Below are 16661 nucleotides of genomic sequence, written 5' to 3' on the forward strand. Positions count from 1 at the left end.
CTGGTATGGTGAGCCAGTTATGGAAAAACCGCACACAAACACACACCCACACTTTCCACTACTTAATATGTAAAACAAGAAGAAACCAAGCAGGCGTTACGCAGGCATTTCTCACCAGTTTCTCAGGGTGAAATCAGTAGCTGCACTATTTAACTGAACAAAAGCCAGGAGCACTGAAGCAGCGAAGAAAGGATACAGACGTGGCTCTTGAGATCATTGCGTAAACCTCGTCTCACTAGTTCATAGGCCTCCTCCTTCTTTCCCAGACAGTTGAGAGTTAAACCCTTCATGGCCAGCGTCTCTGGAGCAGAGGAAAGGGAGAGGAACACATTCAAAGCTGACATGAGTTATTTATTTTGCCACTGTTACACAATGTTACTCTCTGCACATAGTGGCTGAAGTAATTCAGTGTATCATTACTTCATTCTCTCAAGCTGTAAAATGTAATCAGCATCGGCCAGTCTTGAACAGCCTGATCCACGACCCGATAACATTTCTGAGAGGACTATACACACTGATAATAGATACTGGAAATGTGAGCCATGTGTGATACATAAAAATATTATTCCAAAACAAAAGCTTTAAACTGCTGTAGCCGCCTCCACTCTTCCGGTTTTCAGGCTTCCCAGCAGATGGAGGAAACCGTTTGCCCTGATGCTGGCTGGTACGGTTCCGCTCATTCGATAATGAACTTGCATTCAAGTTCATTATGGAAGTGTTAACATGCTGAAAATCAGAGCTGGGAATGATGTCACACCCTAACTGTCAACACAACAAAACCACAACTCCAGAGATTTTGTTGCCAGTGTCGAGCTTGTGTCTGCCGGAGATAAAAGATGGACAAAGGTTTATCTACAGTTTATTTAATGAGCCATAAATAGAGAAACGTGTTCAAACGCAGTATATATTGGTGTAGTGTTCAGATTCAAAGAGCGGCCATCTTGGATTGTTGCTGTGATGGTGCAGCTATCCTGGGGTTGTTCATCTGAACAGTTTTCAATACCAAGATTCTGAAAGCTAAAAGGTGTAACAGTACAAAACTCCACAGTTTGGTTCATATTGCGGTACAGAAGCAACGGTTGGATAAATTTCAGTTTATTTGCATATATGAAATTATTTTTTCTGGATCAAATGATGATGTGACCAAAACAAACAAATGACTTAGAATTTCTTTCTTTCTTTCCTGCAAACAATAACAAAAACCTTTCAATGAACATAAAAGCAACATTTGACCAGAAAAATGATAACTGATGATGAACTGATCAATGTCTACATATCACGTGAGAGGTCTGTTGTTGTTTCACTACTAACACACAAAGCAACACAACATTCCTCAGGAAAAAAGCTAACAAAATAATCCTCTTCTAATGAGATTCATGAGAACAGACCCTAGATCAGTATCTCTTTATCATCTGAGCGGTATAGCTACATATCACCTTATTATCACCTCATGCTTCTTTATTCCCAATATTGCCGCAATTACTGATTTTCAGCAGATCAGACCTGTGACCTTCCTGATTACAGACAGCTGACAGGAACAGGCTAATCAACAACAGCTGGTTATAAGCTAACATTATGCCATTTAATCTCCTAAAAATCACACTTTCCCTCTGATGAACAGCTTGATTACATTCTCACATCATATGAGAGTTTATGTGCTAAGTGTCCGAGTCATCCACAATCCACCCTGAAGAAAGTTTCAGCGACACGAGCCAAAAACAGCCAAATCAGCAGCTCTTTCTGAAATAACTGGTTACACACAGAGAAGTCCTGGAAATCCTTAACAACTCAGCTCAGACTTGTTTTGAACTCTTTTCACAAAGTTTTACAGCCTCCTCCAGAGTAAATAGATGTCATTATTAAAATATGCCAAAATATAATGTGTATCAAAATGTTTTTATACACAAACAGTAGTAGAAACACGACAGCCAGCCATGACCATTATAGGGAAACGTAAGACGGCCGCTATGGGGTACAGAGGGTAAAACAGACGGACCTCCAATTTGTTTAGATCTTTTTTTTTCCTCAGTATAATAACTGTGATCTGTTCGGCCTTTATACCGCAGTTATGGGTTAACTGCAGTGAACTGTTACACCTCTACTGAGAACGCGACGACAGTTTTGGGGGGTTTTGTTTTGTTTTTTGTGTACCATGGGTACCATAGGGCAGCAATTTGGTCAGCATTGCAATTCTTCCAGAAATGAAGGCAGTAACATACAGCAGTGTGCAAAAGCCTTGAAACACCCTTCATTTCTTTACATTTTGCTAGGAAAAATGAGAAATGGGTGCAGACAAAAGAGAGTCTGTACAATTCTACCGAGTTTTAAAATCATCACTTGGTATGACAACCTTTATCGCTTAGCCCAGCCTGAACTCTCAGACAGAGCCTCCAGCATGTTTTAAATATGGCTGTAGACACCAAGTGTTGTACCTTTCTCCTCCTCCATGCATACTGATGACAATTTGAACCAAACATTTCATAAAACATGTTGCCACTGATTTTCAAGTTCTTGTGTAATTTGGCATACTTCAGCCTTTCTTAAGAATGGCTTCTCGACAGTCACCTTTCCACTGAGACCATTTCTGATGAGGCTTAAAACAGCAGATGGATCAAAGTTGTCTTATGTTCTGTGTTTAAGGACATTAAGATTCAGATACTGTTTATCTACTGCAGATAGTTTTTTAGGCCTGCCTCTTCTTTCTACTGTCCAGTTTTCTGGACAGGTGGAGAGGACGCACTGCCAAGATACATCAACTTTTCAGTTAATAGCTCTTTGGGAATCATCTTGCTGGTGCAAAAATATAATTTTGTGTCTATAAAATTGTGCTGTCTTTGGCAGTTTTCATAGATTCAACCAAAGAAATTAAAATATGAAAACAGACTGTGTTTTGTGACAGGCTGCTAGTAACAAAGTACCAAAAGATACAATGGACTAGACTGAAAAGGAGTGAAAAGGCAGCAAATGTCCAAAGAAAAACTTTGAAAGGTCTTCAGAAAGCCTGAAAAACCACTTTGAAACACTTTAAAAATTACAAGCCCGGCTCCTTGGAAGCAAAATACAAAAAGTGAGGGGTGGCTCAAGAGTTTTGCACAGTACTGTAGATACAAAAAGTTAGTACTATTTCTGCTGAAACCAAATCAGCTATGTTCCACAGGCTAAAATGTAATAAATGGCTAATGTTATATATACACATTTAAGCCTTTAGCTTAAGCTAAAATAATGTAACTAATATTGGCCCTCATGGCAACATTAGTAGCCTACTCAGCAACCAACACAATATAATGCTAACATCAGTGGCGGTCCTAGCCTGTTTGGCGCCCTGGGCGAGCATCCCTGCCGGCGCCCTCCCACCCCCACCCCAACCCCCCATAGCAATCGCGCAGCAGCGCCTACCGCACTACTCCACTTGGGGGGTAATGAGCACCTGCTGTGTGGTGCATGTAGCTTTCTGCCATGGTCTGACAGACAGCTTTTAACTGAAGGTCTCCCCACCATCACAGGCACACTCAGAATTTCTTTTAAATTTTATTTGAAAAAACATGGAAGAAACTGAAATATTACACAGCTTCTGCTTACCTTCATCTTTGCTTATTTCTCCTGTTGTTCTTTTCTCTTTTTCCTAAACTGCACACCTGGTGGCTTTGACCTTTTCCTTTCCATCTGCCGTAATTTGCACTGAAGCTGAATAGGTTATAACCACCGCCCATCCACAGGGTTGTCAGATCTGACTGACAGTTGCCAGCCCAACACAACAAAACCTCCATTGAAACTCATGTTAATAGCACCAGGTGTGATATATATTTAACTAGAAGCACTCAGAGAGCGCAAACCTCCGCTAAGGCCATAGGGTCACTGACGCTGTAATACGTGTATCTAAATACTTTGAAATAATCTTTCATCTTTCCCAGACAACAATAACCCCCTATCCCGCAATAGTGTGTTACCTCGACCAGATCGCGGCTCCTAACCGTAGTAGGGAGACCTCTGGTCTCTACTTCGCTTGGCTCGTGGCTGGTAACTAACTTGCTCATCCATGTGGGTCACCTTTAGCAAGGCGGAGAAATGCAGCAAGTCGAAGGATTTTAGCAACAGAACTTTTATTCCTTTTTCCACCGCCACCGAACACACTTTTTCCCTCGCGCTCGTCTCCCACGCTAGCCCGCATACACACACACGGGGCAGAGAAAAGTGGGTGGTGTCTCTTAAAGGGGAAGGCTCTGCCTGTATCCCGCAATACTGAAGAATCCTTAAAAAAAATTCCTGGATCCAGATCGTGATTTGGATCGCCACCAAAATTTAATCACTGCTTCCTCTTGTCATTTCCAACCGCTCCACAAAATTTCAGTGACATCCGTTCATAACTTTTGGAGTAATTCTGCTGACAAACAGACAGACAAACAGACAAACAAACAACGCGACCGAAAACATAACCTCCTTGGCGGAGGTAAATATACAGAGCTTTGGGTGAGTTGCCTTTATTTATAATTCAGCAGTTACTGTTGGCTGTAACCAGGCCAAAACTGTACAGGCATGAATGAATGAACCCGGCTGACTGTCTCACTCTCACGCCATCACTGCTTCACTTGACTCGCAGGAGAAGGGGGCGGGGCAGCGCTGTGTGTGTGTGACGATCTAGTGAAGCAGTGACAGAGAGACAGAGAATCCCCCGCCTGCCCCTTTCCTTCTGTTACAACCTGTCTGACCATTGCAGAAAGCTACATGCAATACACAGCAGGCAGAGGGCGCCCATTACCCCACAAGTGGAGTAGTGCGGTAGGCGCTGCTGCGGCGATCGCAATGCATTGGGGGAAGGGGGGCGGTCATGCCGCCCTAGATGAAATGCCGCCCTGGGCGGCTGCCCATGTCGCCCATATCAGAAACCGCCACTGGCTAACATATTAAATAAAATTTTGTGCCACCAACATGTCACAGATTTAAAATAACTTCTTAATCAAACTTCTTGGTATCAAATTGGATGCTGAGAATTATGTAATTCCACTGTGGCTGTTACTGACTGTTGAACCTCTGGTATCATGATATTCTTAGTTCATCCCAGTAAGAATGCTATGCTGGGCGTTGGTGGTTTGGTGCTCAGTCAGAATAGAAAAACCCTATTTCAGTACCAGTTCATTTTCCATCCATTTTATTATATTTCCCTTACAGTTTATTGCGGTATACAGTACCAATAATAACACGCTGCTTGTGTTTTTACAATGTGTAAATTAATGTTACTCATGTACAACCTCAAGTGTTGAACTAGTATTCTGAAACAGAGAACCAGTGTTTCCTGTAAAGATGCAAATTTTCTGGTTTCTGAATGTATTCACACCAAGATTTTTTATGCTTATTCAGCTGTATAGAAGGGTGACTGTGTTTTTAAATGAAGCAACAGAGACACAATTACACAACAATCACCACCTCACATTGTGTGTAAAAACTTGTGAAGTAACCCGTCAAACATAGCAGAAAGTGGCTGATAGTCCAACATGGTGTATCAGTCTAGTGTGAGCAGCATAGTGCCGGGCAAAGTCAGGCTCTTACCTCCATGCTCAGAAAACTTGGGGTTGCCCAGGATCTGTTTGCAGAACTTCAGGCCATTTCTGTACTGCTTGTGCTCGTAACATCTCTGCGAAAAAGGGCGAAACACATTACATGAGCCACCTGAAGCTGCAGAGTTGGGAGAAAGTCCACGAAATGGGCATTACTGTAGATGTGCTAAACGCAAACACTGTGTGCTAATGACACCATCCTTCCTGCAGCCAGCAAAAGGAAAGCATCACATACTCCTAACGCTGCCTTCCTGATAAAAATGGAGGAAGTAGCACTTGATGATGGAGGGCTGTGGATAAGATGAAATCAGACAAGCAGCCCCGCTCACAGCCATCTCAGTGGATATCCTGCCAATTCACACAACACTATCTGTCTGACAGGAAGAAATAACCCCTGATATAAAGAAAAATGTTAGTGTTGGAGTGTTAGAATTGTACACAATTCTATTAATGCTGGAAATGCTGAATTAACTAGAGCTTGCTGACAACAATGCTAATGCTGGCTTCGCACAATACATTGGTATCAGTGTATTTACTGCCCATAAGTGCTGATATGAAAACAGGAGAAAAAAAAAACATTGTGCAGAAAATGATTTTTTTTTAACACTTCACTGGTCCAGAAAACTGATGGAATCAAAATATAAATAAGTCAATAAAAAATAACAGTCTTCTCAATTCTCCAGGAACATGCAGCAGGTGCTTCTCAGCAAGTCCTCTGAAACAGAAAATCTTTGCAGGACTGGAATCAAGGTCCTTATAGGAGCAACAGTACCGAGCATTATCGGTAGACACATCTTATTTGAACAGTTATTCTCAACCACTTTTAACTTCAATATCAGCGGTCATAGGAACGTGAAAGCTGCATGCGTTAGTTAAATCTGATTTGAATAAACTCTTCAAACTTAAAACTTGATTTTGCTCTAAAACGTTGTTAAAAGGTTCCTGCAACAGATTTCAATACAGAACTCTTGTGAGTTCTGAGCTTCTTCCTTATAATGTGTCTGACTGTACATACAGTTTAACCCACAGTAAACAACTGTCAAACGGCACACAGCAGAGGGTAACTGTACAAGACGATGGCGTGTTTATAGTTCATGTGAATTCAAATTACTTAATAAGCCAATGAGCCTTCTTGTCTATGCTACACGAGAAAACAGTAACAAAGTTCCCTGTTACATCTCCATTTGACAAGTTACCGGCAGATACGGTGGCTAGCTGCTGCAGCCACTGAACTTAACTACTCCAACTAGCTGCTAACTGTTTAGGACCGCACTCACCGGACAAACGTAGACTGACAGTGCAGCCAAATACGTTTCCAATTTGCAGCCGTTAAACCAGAAAGCTAAAGCAATCCGCCATCACAATTTGTACATGGTTGTCATCTCTCAAACAGCTTTGTATTTGTATACTTTGAATGTATTGCAAGGCCAACCAGCATAGCTACAACACCACATGACTGGCTGTTACTCAGCTGTACTGTTTTCTCAGTGTTCCACCTACTACTAAATAACAGTGCCGTGATAATTACGATGCACCTGGCGAACCGAATTTTTCCCTAATTCCCTATCAACTCACTGGCCGCTAGCTCTCGCTTCTACAATTGACGGCTACTTGGCAAACTACCATTAGCCAACAAGCTAACGTGATCCCAGGTATTTCAACCTACCAGAATTCTCTTGAAGAGGGCGTTCTCCTTTGGCGGCAGAGTGACTGTGGGCATTGTGTTGGCTTCCTATGCCTCTGTCGGTTCAAACATGAATAATATCCTCTCGGAAAGCAGAGATACCGGGCTGTTCGTTCTCTTCTCACTCCTCTCTCTCCCTCTCACGTGTTGAAGCCGAGGCCCCCTTCCGAGCAAAATGGCCCGACGTGCTTCTCCTCGGGTCAGCCTGTTCTGAGTCTGCGTGTGAGGCCCAGCACACAGGTCGGAGGTGTCCAGGCGACCACATGGAGTTTGCACGGGAGTGACATCACACCTTGCATCAGCTGAGACAGCAATTAAACCAATGTTCATTTTACACAGTGATACTTCTCATGTTGGATGGAGAGTGTGTAAGAATTACAGTCAGCGTGCTTGTGTTGCCAAAGCAGGTGCCAACCAAACTCTGTTGAAATGGCTATGAATTTAAAAGCGTATGGCTTATTGCACAGATGCATCTCTCCTCTCTCTCGATAGATAGATAGATAGATAGATTCCCAACTGGCCGGAACAGGAATGACACAAAACAACGGAATAAACAATTATTACATTTAATATCCATTTGTCACACAGTTTACAGATTAATCTGGGTCAGAGCCGCATACCATGCCCAGTGTGCTACTGAATATGACATGAAGTGCTCACACACTCTTCTTCAGCCCACAGTTTCATGTAGTCACAGCTTATCAACATTGGTTACATCATTATACAAAACAAAATGTGGAAACAGAGAATTTCAGCAGCTGGGTGTTCAGATGACCTCGGAGTCTCCCTTTATCGTTTGTTTGGTCTCCGTCAGTGGCTGACCATTGCCGTGACAGAGTACTTGCATCTGTTAGTTAGAGACATACCCAGAAGGAACACAGTGTTCTTGACACCAAACATTCTGTGCTTCTGTATTTTTAATCAACTATGTTTATTTTCCAGTCTAAGACAAATTTCTCAGGCAAATAGACGTAGGATGGTAAGGGCAAACATATACCATGAGTATATTTAAAGCTTCATAAAAACTCATTTCCTTCAGTATTTATCAAGATTCTCACATTCTCACATTTCTTGCTTCTCACTTGGTATTGCAACATCTAAGACTACAGTTTTCTTCCTCTACTTGTCCACCACTACAGTGTCTGGTTGGTTAGGCATCAAAAGTTTGCCTTTCATTCTCAGCCAGAGAATGAGAGTGTTGAGAATGAGGGGGTTAGTATACAGATGTTCCTGTATACTATACCAGCCACTTGGTTATGGTGTCCCATGTCAGCCCTGCCTGCTAGCATCTTGCACCCTGCTGTTATGTGCTGAATTGTCTCAGGGCCAGCCTGCACCTGGGGTCTTGCCTAGTGTGGTAGACCTCTACTGATCTTGATGGTGACTACATGTATGTATGCATGTACATGTGTGTGGCATATACTTCTTCTGGCATATACCTCTTAGGCACCCCTCTCCATCACACCTTTCTGCACCTCTGATAGCTGGCTGACTTCCCTCCCTGCTGCCTTGATCTTAGCCTCTAGTTGTCTTTTCCATGGAGGGTGTGGCTGTTCATCTTATAAGCCAAGCATCTCAAGGATCACTGTTGCTGCTGTTAACTGTAATGTCCCCATTGTGGGACTAATAAAGGTATTCATTCATTATAGATGGAGTGGTTTCAGTGATGGTCGAAGTAAGGATTGTCCGTAGTGCTGCATTCGTTTCTAGCAGACTTTCAGAGGCTACTTCGCATAGTTTTGTTAATCGGCTTCGAGGGGTCCAGGTTTCCATCTTAGCCATGACCCTATCTTTCAGGTCAGTTCCAGTAGTCCACTTATCATCAGTATCCTGTTTCCTCAACACCTGACGTGGACCTTGTTAATCCGGGCGATGTCTGAGCTGGTATGGCTTCAGTTATATTTCTGTTGCTTATATTCTTTCTTGCTTATATGGACTCAGACCGCCATATATATATATATATATATATATATATATATATATATATATAATATATATATTATATATAATATATATTGTTATTCACGTTATTCACTAAGCAGCACAGGTTTTCAATAATATTTGTGCTTTCACAAAAATGAATTAAAATTCAATAAGTACAGTTAGTGGTAAAGAGTAGTTTCTTAACTATCAAACTCATTCCTGAATTTGATTGTCTAACGCAAAATCGGGTTATGGTTATATATAAAGCGTTTTTTAAAATTTAAAATGAAATCAAATGAAAGTGCAGGGTGCTCATGGAGGGTTGTTCGACTTTTCGGTCATCTTGGAATCAGGCCTGACAGGAAGTTTAATCAATACCACCGGTTCGCGAATCAGGAGAAAGGAGCACTTTTCAGCTAAAATGATATTTAATCGGATGCTATCCAGAGCTGTTTTCGTCAGCAGAGGTAAAGTGGTGACAAGCTGGTAATTAATTTGTGGTTGCAATGTTGAAGGGCACGTGTTTCCGCTTTGTATTATAACGACTAGTAGGTTTGTTTCGCAGCCTGACCTTAGCTTAGCTTAGCCTAGCCTAGCATTCTGGCAGCACTTCATTGGCACGGGTGATTTCTCTCTCTAAAGCTGGGTTTTAGCACTGCTTCTGACCTTAGTGCTTTCATGCAGAATTGTTTCCCCGTTTCTAACATAGATCAATATTGATTTAACAGTGAGAAAACAGCTTCTGTCCACACGCGAGACTGAAATCTGTTCACGCCAAATTTCTTTCAGAATATATAATAATTTAGCTGCTTTGTCGGGAAACCCACATTTAAAGAAAGGCTGCATTTCAGTGACAGGGGCAGTTATTTAATTCAGCTTAGTAGCTGAACTCTCGAGATTATCTACTCAGCTTTCCTGAGAAAAGGCAGGTAAAATACCAATACAGTTAATGCCGTCTTAAAGAAATTGTTTATTTAGTTGTAACTTACTCCTCCAGATTTCATCAGGGAAAAAATGTTTATTAAAATAACTGCACAAAGCTGATGACATCGGAAACATAATGGAGCAATCGCAGTCCATTCTGACCCGTGAGAGGAGAAGCAGCAGGAGATGATGCGGAAACGCTCAACAGCGAGGCACAGGTTAATTAGGGGGGGTGATCCTCATGAATACAATGAATGGTCACTTTATTTTTGGGAGCGACCGATGCTCAAGTTCACCGACATTTTCTTAAAACCCGCTTTTGGTGAGCGGCTTCACATCGAAACACTTAAGAATGGTAAATCCTTGAATGTTCGCATGTGGGACTGTGATACATGCAAACATTTTTGCATCTCTTGCCCTGCAAAGACACTTTGTTAATAGTTTATTTTATTTCATTTAATATTTATTTTATTTTTTGTCTTATAAATTTTGTATTTCAGTTTATATTTTACATCTCATAGCATCGCATACACACTTTACAAAGCATAAAGTTTTAGTTGGCATTTGATATTGCATCGTAATAACATCCTTACCTTGTAGTTGCACAAAAATCTACTTTGAGTCTTAAAAATCAAAGTAATTCATGAAGTAGTTTTATATCATTTATTATGGAACAATATTTCATTCACAACACTTTATGTTCTAGTGCAGCCCTACAGCATGTAACTACAACAGTGAAATGTGTTTTCACTTACCAGTGTGACGATCACACAAATGTTTTCAGAAATGTGGTTGAAGGTATTTTCCCTGTTGGCTCTGCGACCTCAGCTTCTTGTTGCTGCTTCCAAGCTGGCATGCACAAAAATCTTACTCTATTCCATAAAGGGCGTCTATTCTGGTCATATTTATGGTTGTGTCATTTTATAACACAATGGCTCACCATACTGATGAGCTTCTAATGTCCACAATTTAACTTTCAAACCCGAAAGCAGCATCCACCTTGTGTTTACAGCTCAGATGAGAGACGCTGGGATCCAAAAGTGGCCAGTGGTATGCCGCTTCCAGAGATGCGGTATTTGTCGATGCTACAATGGCCAGCAGGTCGCTGGAAAACATCAGCCAGTTGGTGTGCTTCCATGGCCACAGGTGTATAAACCAAGCACCCAGTTATGCAGACTTCTACAAACATTTGTGAAAAAAAGTGTTGCTCTCAGGAGCTCAGTGAATTCCAGTGTGGTACCATAATATTCCACAGTCAACTGTTGGTGGTATTATAACAAGTGGAAGTGACTGGGAATGACAGCAACTCAGCCATGAAGTGGTATGCCTGGAACGTGACCGAGCGGGGGCAGTGGATGCTGAGGCACATAGTGCGGTTCCCACCTTTCTGCAGTCAGTCGCTACAGAACTCCAAACTTCATGTGGCCTTCAGATTAGCTCAAGAACAGCGCGTAGAGAGCGCAGAGCCGAGCAGCTGCATCCAGCCTTATATCACCAAGTGCAATGCAAAGTGCCGGATGCAGTGGTTTAACCCTATAACACCAGGTGATCACCGCTGATGCACCTGTGACCTGTCCTTACCTGCCGTGAACAGCTGGTTAACACGAGCGTATCACCACTGAGACGTCTGATCAGACGCACTTTGAATTACCGAATTACACGACCGTTTGTCCTATCAGAAAAATTCCGTTTCTGAAAGCTGAGAAATTGCACTTCACAGCCAACGTAGGCTTATTATGGTAATTGTTGCCAGAAGTCCATGAACAGCAGGACATTTGAAGTACGTTGTGTCCCAGGCGACACGTTTTGGCTTTATATGGTTAAAGCACACCACCACTGGACTCAAGACTTCTCTGGGGTGGGCTTGGCCCCTTAGTTCCAGAGAAAGGAACTCTTAATGTTTCAGCATACCAAGACATTTGGGACAATTTCATGCTCCTAACTTTGTGGGAACAGTTGGGGGATGGCCCCTTCCTGTTCCAACATGACTGCACACCAGTGAATAAAGCAGCTCCATAAAGACATGGATGAGCTTGACTGGCCGGCACAGAGTCCTGACCTCAACCTGACAGAACACCTTTGGGATGACATAGAGCGGAGACTGTGAGCCAGGCCTTCTCAGCCAACACCAGTGTCTGACCTCACAAATGCACTTCTGGAAGAACGGTCCCATAAACATTCCTAAACTTGTGGAAGGAGTTGAAGCTGTTACAGCAGCAAAGGGTGGGCTGACATATCAATCCCTGTGGATTAAGAATGGGACATCACTCAAGTTCAAAAGTTTGGACACACTCACCCGTTCATATGAATGGTACTTTTGACTGGTACTGATGAGTGAATAATTTTGGCAATATAGAATGTGTAAATGCAGTAATAGTATGTTAGTACAAGTGAGAAAAGGTCTAATGCAGTAAAAATAGCCAGTGTGTGAAAAATGTCTGCTGTACTATTCACCATGTTCATTTTCATTCATCAGATCAATGACCTTAATGAATAACTTTTGTCACCTCAGTTTTGCAGATTAGGTTCTTCAGTTCAGGGTCAGTTTTTTTTTTTTTTATATATATATAATTTTATTGAAGTTTTTTTTTTTTTTTTTTAACCATGGAAAAAAATGTGTAGTAAAAAAAAAAAAAGTAAATAGACTGAAAAAAATATTAGTATTGGTTCTCAACTCAGAATTCACAGTCAGTGTGTCCCTGCAAAACATCATAAGTAAAGTACGTAGTAAGTAGAGGTGCTACATAAATGTAGTGAATTAAAAAGTAGAGTAGTTCCTCTGTGGTGCAGAGGTACAAAGTGTCCTCAGTACCTCAGATTTGTGCTTTTTCCATTTAAGTTACTTCATGATTGGATGAGTATTGGCTGGTTGCCCATACAAAGACTGTGTTTTTTTTTTCATGCTGTTTTTTTTTTGCTGTTTCTGTTCTCATTGTTTCAGCTGGCTCCAGGTCTGCTTTCACAAGCTCCAAGCCTGAAATGGCCAAACCAAACTGGTTCCGAGTGGGGCTTGCCTTTGGAACATCTGCTTTCCTTTGGGGCTTGGTAAATAAAATCTGAGTCTAAATAAAACAGAGTTGATTCACTCTAAGATGGAAAACTGAGTTTTTGGTCTGCAGAGGCTGATTGGAGGAGGGAGGGGGGCTTTTTGCCTTTATTTGATAGTGTTAGCAGTGAAGAGAAGACTGTATAAAGAGGGCGGGGGGGAGGACCTGCAGCAAAGGGTCAGAGGTCAGACTCGCACCGCTGCGTTTCAGCCATGAGGCATACGGACGCTCCTCAACCAGTGAGCTAAACTGGCCCTCAGCTGATCAGAGCTCGTTTCAATCAGGTCTGAGTGTGTTCACAAAAAACAGCATCCTCGTGTGTGCTGAGTGTGTGTAAAAAAAGAACTGGATGAATATAAACGCTAGTTCGTTCCATTACCTGCTCCACTGTGTGCATCAACCAGATCTCATCGTTTCTCATTGTTTTACACAGCAGAGGGCAGCAATGAGCAACAATTGTTTTGAAAATGCATTTTAAATATTTTATTTTTGATTCCCGCTGAAGCTTGGTGCATCAGAGGATGGCATCCCCGGTACCGGGCTTTTAGTGGTTTTTTAAGAATCCATCTTTATCAAGAGGAGAGTTCAGCTTTTTTAAATTTAGCTAGTTTCCTGGGTTTTAGCCTTCCATTAAAGACAATCATTTGTTGCAGATCTGCACAGAAGTGAAGAAGTTAAGATTATGACGTGGTGTATTTTAGAGAGGGGAATGAATAAAAATGCATCTTCCGTCTTGGTGTTCCATTTGCAGCTCTTCAAACAGCACAGCACAGATGTGCATGTACCAAGTGAGGAACGGCCTGGAATAACCCACAAAACTCACAGGTGAGTGTTTTTAAATACTGAAATTAAATGTGAAAACCAATCTGCTGCATATTTTAATATTATTATGAGCGTTGTAGCATCTGGTGTGATAAATATAAATGAAACACGACCCGTCTCTTTTCTTGTCCTCTAGGAGCTTGTTGGTTCCCGTCTGTAGGAGTCGCCTGTTTGTTGCTTCTTTCTAGTTTGTCTCTTCCTCAACTTTTATTTAGTGTAAATAAAAAGTTTATCATGTGACGTATACTTGACTCAGTCATTTTATACGCATACATTCACATCTGGCTGAGATACTGCTGGGGTTTGAAACACTGGATTGTTTCAGGGAGACAAACATGTTGTTGCAGCAGTTTTGTAGCTCAGCTGAGCTGATGACCTAAAGTTTAGAGTAAAAATAATTTAAATTGAATTGATCTTTAATAAAGTTATTCCATCCTGTAAAATCCCAAAGTTCAGTCAGTAGTTGAAAGCATTTATTCGTGCTCTGCTAGTTAGCTTTTAGCAACCATAGTTCTAAGTATAGTTCTATTGTGTGCTATTTCAGTCTATCTCCAGCAAACATGAACAGGGTGAATTAGCTTTAGCTGCACTGTAAAATCTCACAAGTTTAGTTCAAATTAAAAGTAACAGCAACTTGAGAGCAGCAGGTTACACTGCCCTCCAAAGGTACTGAACGGTGAGGCCGGTCCTTTTTGTTTTGCTGTAGAACAAAACATTTGGGTTTAAAAAAAAAAAAAAATCAATATGAGACAAAAGATCAACATCTCAGCTTTTATTGTATTTCCAGGTATTTGGATCTGATACACAGTTATGAAGAGAGCACCTTTTGTCTGGACCCACTCATTTTTCCTGTCAGCAAAAGTATTGGGACAGTTAAAATGGATTGAAGTGAATAAGATTTAATATTTAGTTGCAAATCTTCTGTTTGCAGTAACTGCATCGAGCCTGTGACCCGCTGACGTCACTAAACGTTGCATTCTTCTTCTGTGGTGCTTTTCCAGGCTGTTGAACTTTGGTCTTTTCCAAAATATCATTAGCCTCTACAAAACTATTTGAAATATAAGAGAAGGATCTGTTCTTATCTTTGCCACGAAAGAACTTCAGTGCCGCTTTTCTCCTCTAAATTAATACTGAGCTGTTCAATTTATTAATATTTGTGAATTTGTAGACTTTTGAACAGCTCAGCCTTCTACCACAGGGCTGACACGCCTAAAAAATATTTACATGTTTGACAACTGAACGTTAAAAAGTGGAATGAAACCATTTTACCCAGTTTAAATGTAGGATTTTCCCACATTATCTTTGACCTTTGCTGCCACTTAAAGCAAACGGGTGGGCTTAAAGTCACTGTGAGATATGGAGGGTGATCAGTAACTGCAGATATCACACATGACGTACTTTGGGGTGGACATGTATGGAGTAAACACGTTCTTAGTAAAGAATACACTCATGGCCACTTTATTAAGGTACACTTGTCCCAGGTTGGACCCCCTTTTGTTTTCAGAACTTCCTTAATTCTAATCGATTCAACAAGGTGCTGGACACATTCCTCAGAGATCCATACTGACGTGACTGCATCATCACAGTAGCTGCAGATTCACGATGGGAATCTCCAGTTCCAGAGGTGCACTGCTGGATTTAGGCCGTTTGAATCAAGTGAACTCACGTCATGTTTGAGAAACCAGTGTGGGATGATCTGAGCTCTGTGACCTGGTGTGTCATCAGAAATGGCTACACTGTGGTCACAGAGGGACAGATGGACGTGGTTAGCAAACAATATTCAGGTAGGCTGTGGTGTCCAAAACGACGGATCGAGTCAAAATGTGCCAAGAAAATATCCCCCACACCCACTACACCACCGCCACCAGCCCGAACCGTTGATTATAGGCAGGATGGATCCATGCTTCAAGCTGTGACTCTACCATCCAAATGCTGCAGCACGAATGAAAACTCAGCTTTGCTGTGCCATTTTGGTGAGCTCTGTGATTTGGAGCCTTTCCTGTTCTAGCTGATGGTAATTGGAGTTACTGTTGCCCTTCCATCAGCTCAAGCCATCTGGCCTTTCTCCTCTGACTCTGACATTAACGAGGTATTTGACCCACAGAGCTGCCGTTCCCTGGATAGTTTCTCTTCTTTCCACCAGTCTGTAACCCTAGAGACGGTTCGAGTATGTAATTGTGTGCTGTTTAAAGATATTCTTGACAACTTGATTTTTTTTTTAAACTTGCTGTCTGTTTACTGTGTATTTTGTTGTTACTTTATTTATAGTTGTATGTTCAAAATAAATTAAAAAATCAAATTCAATCAGTGGTTTGCAGGAAGATCCCAGCAGATCAGCATTTTTTAAAACACTCAGACCAGCCTGTCTAACACAAACCACATTCAAAGTTACTTAAATCACCTTTCTTCCCATTCTGATGCTTGGTTTGAATTCAACAGGTCGTCCTGACCTACATGCCTAAATGCACTGAATTACTGACATTTGATGATCAACCTAATGAGAAGTTGAACAGGTTACCTAACAAAGTTAGTATATAGAGTCCTTTTAAGGAGCTTTAAGAGAAGGTTACTCCCCCCACCACCACCACCCCCCACGGCCAAACCTTTTATTGCTGTTTCAGCAATTTGTGATGCTCTCGCTGTCGAATGCGGATGCAGAATGGGAATAATCAGTCAAGATAAGCAATAAAAACACATTCATTTGATTCT

The 16661-nt window shown here is 41.6% G+C and overlaps 1 protein-coding gene across 1 annotated transcript in view; it reads right to left on the bottom strand.

The window, feature by feature from the left end:
* The window catches only part of LOC115786692 (N-alpha-acetyltransferase 15, NatA auxiliary subunit-like), a 56813-nt gene that overhangs the window by 16536 nt on the left and 23616 nt on the right, over positions 1–16661 (bottom strand).

This window comes from Archocentrus centrarchus, chromosome 10 (genome assembly GCF_007364275.1).
Source record: "Archocentrus centrarchus isolate MPI-CPG fArcCen1 chromosome 10, fArcCen1, whole genome shotgun sequence".
NCBI classification, from domain to species: Eukaryota; Metazoa; Chordata; class Actinopteri; order Cichliformes; family Cichlidae; genus Archocentrus; species Archocentrus centrarchus.